The sequence below is a fragment of the Hylobates moloch genome, unplaced genomic scaffold (assembly GCF_009828535.3).
Source record: "Hylobates moloch isolate HMO894 unplaced genomic scaffold, HMol_V3 SCAFFOLD_16, whole genome shotgun sequence".
In the NCBI taxonomy this organism is placed as follows: Eukaryota; Metazoa; Chordata; class Mammalia; order Primates; family Hylobatidae; genus Hylobates; species Hylobates moloch.
Window position 1 is genome coordinate 31,067,136 of NW_026652291.1, and position 6,022 is coordinate 31,073,157.

Here is a 6,022-nt window from a genome sequence, read left to right on the forward strand (position 1 = left end):
GCTCACGCCTGTAATCCCAGCACTTAGGGAGGCCAAGGTGGACAGATTGCCTGTACTCAGGAGTTTGAGACCAGCTTGGGCAACACGGTGAAACCTCATCTCTACTAAAATACATGGCAGCGTGCACCTGTAGTCCCAGCTACTCAGGAGGCTGAGGCAGAATTGCTTGAACCCAGGAGGCAGAGGTTGCAGTGAGCCGAGATCATGCCCTTGCACTCCAGCCTAGGTGACAGGGAGACTCCGTCTCAAAAAAAAAAAAAGAGTAGTAGAGACTGCACTTAAACTCAGGTCTTCTAGATCCACTCTGATGTTCTTTCCATTTTTAGGTCACACTCTTCTCATCACGGGTTGTCTTCCCTGGGCCATGGTGCCTTGCACTTTTCTGTATAGGAAAGGTCCCGAATGAGGGAGGGCTATTGGGAAGTCTTCACCTTTCACGATACTCTGCCCCTCGCTTCCTAAACACTTGTGCCTTCTGCATGGAAACCATGCATGGACTGACTCCTGAATCACAGGACATTGTGGGAGACAGAAATGTGGGGTGGAGGAGAAAGAGGCGCTCCTGTTAGAGAATGCTGTTGTCCTTTGGTCCTTTGAACATCCTCCTGTATCTGTTGCTGTTAAGCTCAGACTTGTCTTAAACTTTCCCTTCCATTTTTTTTTTTTTTTTCTTTCTGAGATGGAGTCTCCCTGTGTTGCCCAGGCTGGTCTCAAACTCCTGAACTCTAGGGATCCTCCCACCTCAGCCTCCCAGAGGGCTGGAATTACAGTTGTGAGTCACCATGCCCAGCCTTAATTTCTTCCTTTCCTTCGCTTTCCCTTTCCCTTTTTCTTTTCTGTCTGCCTTCTTTTCTTCTTTCTTTTTTCACAGTCTTGTTCTGTCATCCAGGCTGGAGTGCAGTGGCACGATCTCAGCTCGCTGCAACCTCCACCTCCCGGGTTCAAGTGATTCTCCAGCCTCAGCCTCGCAAGTAACTGGGACTACAGGTGCATACCACCACACCTGGCTATTTTTGGTATTTTTTAGAAGAGACGGGGTTTCACCATGTTGGCCAGGCTGGTCTCAAACTCCTGGGCTAAAATGATCCACCCACCTCAGCCTCCCAAAGGGCTGGGATTCCAGGTGTGAGCCACTGGTCCCAGCTCAGCCTTAATATTTTCTTTTTCATAAATATATTCATCAGTCTAATTCCTGTGTAATCATCTCTTTGATGGCTGCGAAGCTGTTTGTTGGCTGAGCATAGATTTGCCTTTTAATAATTTGTTTCTGCATCTGAGCAGGTAAAAACTGCTCTGGTCTACCTTCACTGAGGCTGTGTGGAGGAAATGGTGAATGTTTCCTCCTCTTTCCTCTCACCTCTGAGCCCACTATTGTCCCCCTGGTCAACCACCTTTTCTCTGGCCTCAACACCAAGCAAAGGGGTGAGCGAATATCAGCCCAGTGAGCAGCTCAAGCAATTCTGCAGCTGAACAGAAGGCCACCTCCTTATTCTTTGACCCCTTCCTGTGACAGAGACTCCCTGAGGTCCACAGCCCGGCTCTGCCTCATGAGGAACAGAGCCACGGAGATAAATGGGAGGGTTTCTTGGCTCAGAGGTGAAGAGTGGGGGAGGGGAGGAGGCCAACAATCAATGAAAATAGTCAGCATTGGGAGGGATTGATCTGGAGTGAGGAATTAATAGAGCAAATCACTGCTGGGCCTGCTTAGCTGTGATTAAGCAGAGACTTCCCTGACTTTATTGCTACCTGAGTTGAGCAGCAGGCAGGCAGGAGGTGGGGACAACACAGAGACCTAAAAGAGAAATAGGGGGCAGGAAGCTCCCGGAGACAGGGCCAGCCAGGGCCAGGGGCTCTTGACCCCAGCTTGGTTCCCCAGAGGGGAGGTCTTGGGGGCCTGGGGGACCAACTGGGATACTTGGTAAATGGAGCCCTGGGGGGATCAGAGACAGGGAGAGGGGGAGCCCTGGCACTTGTTCCAACCCAAAGAAGCCCTCTGTTGTTTTCCCTCTAGAAAACAAACTAGTTTATTTTTAAAAATAAAGAAATAAAGTTGTTTTTTTTTTTTTTTTTTTTTTTTTTGAGACAGAGTCTTACTCCATCGTCCAGGCTGGAGTGCGGTGGCACAATCTTGGCTCACTGCAATCTCTGCCTCCCGGGTTCAAGGGATTCTCCCACCTCAGCCTCCCAAGTAATTGGGATTACAGGCACCCACCACCATGCCCAACTAATTTTTGTATTTTTAGTAGAGATGGGGTTTTGCCGTGTTGCCCAGGCTGGTCTCGAACTCCTGACCTCAAATGATCCACCTGCTTCAGCCTTCCAAAGTGCTGGGATTACAGGCGTGAACCACCACACCCGGCCTAAAAGTAAGCTTTATTTTTACAATTTTAGATTTACAAAAAAAAGATTGTGAAGATAGTACAGAATTCCCAGGTCCATAGTACAGAGACCTCATAACCCCCTGCTGTGGTTTGAATGTGTTCCTCCAAGTTCATGTGTTGGAAACGCAATCCGCAGTGCGACAGTGTTGGTAGGTAGGTCCTAATAGCGGATGAGGTCATAAGGGAGAATGGATTAACATTATCATGGTAGTGGGCCTGTTATAAAAGCAAAGTCGGCCCCCTTTTGTTCTCTAACACATGCTCTTGTGCCCTTTTATCTCCCACCATGTTATGATGTAGCAAGAAGACCCTCACCAGATGCAGTCCCTCAACCTTGGACTTTCCAGCTTCCAGAACTGTAAGAAATAAATTTCTTTTCTCTCTCTTTTTTTTTTTTTTTTTTTTTTGAGATGAGGTCGGGCTCTATTGCTGAGGCTAGAGTGCAGTGGTGCAATCTTGGCTCATTGCAACCTCTACCTCCCAAGCTCAAGTCTTGTGCCTCAGCCTCCTGAGCAGCTGGGACTGTAGGCATACACCACTACACCAAGCTAATTTTTGTATTTTTCCTAGAAATGGGGTTTCACCATGTTGGCCAGGCTGGTCTTGAACTCCTGGCCACAAGTGATCCACCCACCTCAGCCTCCCAAAGTGCTGGGATTACAGGTGTGAGCCACCACACCAGTCTCTTTTCTTTATAAATTACTCAGTCCGTGGTATTCTGTCGTAGCCACACAAAACAGACTAAGACACCTCCTCACCCAGTGTTGCCTCTTATTGGCATCGATATTAGTATGGTACCTCTGTTGAAACTGATGGGCCAGGCTGCCTCAGCTCCACACTCTGAAGAGAGGTGGGGAAGGCACTGCAGTAGGAGAAAGACTTCAAGGCCCCAGTGAGTTGTTGGGTGCAGGAGACACAGGAGGCTGGAGGGCCAGCAGGAGGCTGTGACCAGGTCCCAGTGATCCCTGAGATCGAGTCCCTCTTTCTTGCAGCAGCTGCTCTCTCCAGGCCATAGGACTGGCCTCAGAAGCTCCCCCGCTGTCACCAGCCCTGCTTGCCACTCTCCCACCCCCAGCCAGACTCTTCCTCATCTTTCCCTGCCAGGCCTGCTCACCAGCGCCCGCAATCCTCATGAATCAGCCCCTCCCGCCCCTGTAGCTCTCTGCTGCTCTTCTTGGGGCATGCAGCCATCTCTAGGCAGCCTGTTAGCCCTGCAGAACCTGGAATAAAATCTCCCTTCCAGGAGCCGGGTGTCAGGGTCAGAGGGAAGAAGACACTCCTGGGGTACAGTCCCACCTAACAGGACTTCTTTCTTTGTTCTGCCTCAGTTGGGCCTGGCCATCCAGGCCTTCCTTTCCTGTCCAGCCTCTCCCCTCATCGATTACTTGTAAACCTATTTGCATTTCCTTGTGCAGAGAGCTGCTTGCTTCTCCTCCAGGCAAATCCCCTGAGGTGATCGTCCAAGAGGATTTCTGCTATCTCCCAAGGCTCTGAGTGTCCCAGTTGTCCCCTAGGCCTACCTGAGGGTGGGGCAGCTGCCAAGATTGCCCCCTGGGCTTGAGAGGCTTGCGTTGGCCCCTCCACCTTTCCTTTGAGCTATACAGTGCCTTTCTCCACGTCCTCGCTTCTTCCTGGAAACTCTACGCCACGATGGGCAGAGCAGATGTTACTCTTCCATTTTAGAACACAGAGAGAGGGTAAACACCCTGGCCCAAGGCCCACAGACGGTCAGGTCACCCTATTAGATTCTTTCATGGTTTCTTATAGCATGCCTCCAAGTTCACAGGACATTTGCAATTTTATATTTTATTTGTATGGTTACTTAAATGCTGTCTTTCCCTCCAGACTGTAAGTGCCATGAGAACAGGGAACTTGGGGCCAGGTGCGGTGGCTTACGCCTATAATCCCAGCACTTTGGGAGGCTCAGGCAGGCAGATCACTTGAGGTCAGGAGTTCGAGACCCCGTCTCTATGAAAAATACAAAAATTTAGCCAGATGTGGTGGCATATGCCTGTAATCCCAGCTACTCAGGAGGCTGAAGTAGAATTGCTTGAACCCAGGAGGCAGAGGTTGCAGTGAGCCGAGACTGTGCCACTGCACTCTGGCCTGGGTGACAGAGTAAGACTGTCTCAAAAAGAAAAAAACAAAAACAACAAGAAAAAAACAGGGAACCTGGGACTGCTTTGCCTACTACTATATCCCCAATGCCTTGCCCCACTGCCTGATACATATTAAATGCTCAGTCATTATTTTTAAATTATTGAATAAATGATGAGTTATAGGCAGAACATTCATCCATGCATTCAATAATGGATTGAGGGTTAGGCCCTTTTATGGGTCCTGGGATAAAAGAAGAATAAGACGTAGTGCCACCCTTGAAGAAATCAGTCTTATGGGAAAGATAGACTTGTAAATAAAAAAATTACATAATCTCAGCACTTCAGGAGGCTAAGGCAGGCAGATCACAAGGTCAGGAGTTCAAGACCAGCCTGACCAACATGGTGAAACCCCGTCCCTACTAAAAATACAAAAATTAGCCCAGCGTGGTGGCACGCACGTATAATCCCAGCTACTCAGGAGGCTGAGGCAGGAGAATCCCTTGAACCTGGGAGGCGGAGGTTGCAGTGAGCCGAGATCGTGCCTCTGCACTCCAGCCTGGGTGACAGAGTGAGACTCCATCTCAAAAAAAAAAAAAAAAAAAAAAAATTACAACACAACGTGGAAAATGCCATAATCAGGAATGTCCCAAGTGCTGTCAGAAAACAGAGGTTATAAACTATTGCTGGCTAGGCGCAGTGGCTCATTCCTGTAATCCCAGCACTTTGGGAGGCTGAAGTGGGAGGATTGCTTAAGCCCAGGAGTTCAAGACCAGCCTGGGCAACATAGTGAGACCTCATCTCTACTAAAAATTAGCCAGTGTGATGCACACCTGTAGTCCCAGCTACTCGGGAGGCTGAGGTGGGAGGGCACCTTGATCTGAGAGCTCAAGGCTGCAGTGAGCCATGATCACATCACTGCACTCCAGCCTGAGCAACAGCAAGACCCTGTCTCAAAAATAAATAAATCAGTAAACAAATACACTCTTCCTGGAAGGTCAGGAGGGCTTTGGAGGGGAGGAGACTGGAAGGTTGACAAATGGTTTCCTTCCTGGAGAGTTGGTGGAGCACAGGGTGAGAGAAAGGCATTCCTAGACCGAGGATGAATCCTGCAGGGGCTGACGTGCCGGGGAAGGCCTGGGAGCAGCCTGGCACGGCAGGACTTGAAGCCAAGCTCATAGCTCTTTCCCGTCCCCACACAGGAGCTGGAGATTTCCCACGTGTGCCCCTCAGGGTCCTGGTCTGTGAGGACCACATCTGGGTCCAATCCAGGGTATTAGGACTGCTGACCTCCTGTCATTCTCCTTCGCTGATGGGCTGCCAGAAACCTCATCCATGAGGGAGTTCACATCAAAGCCAATTTGAAACAATCTTATGAGATTCCTTGAGCCCAAAGCTCAAATACAGCCTATCTCATCTGCTCACCCCACTCTCTCATCTCATAATTCCATCCATCAAATCACCAAGTCGGTGGGTCACAGCTGTCTGCAGACAATTTCATGTGGTCTTCCTTGAGCTGTTTCTCTTTGACTCTCCTTCTCTTTG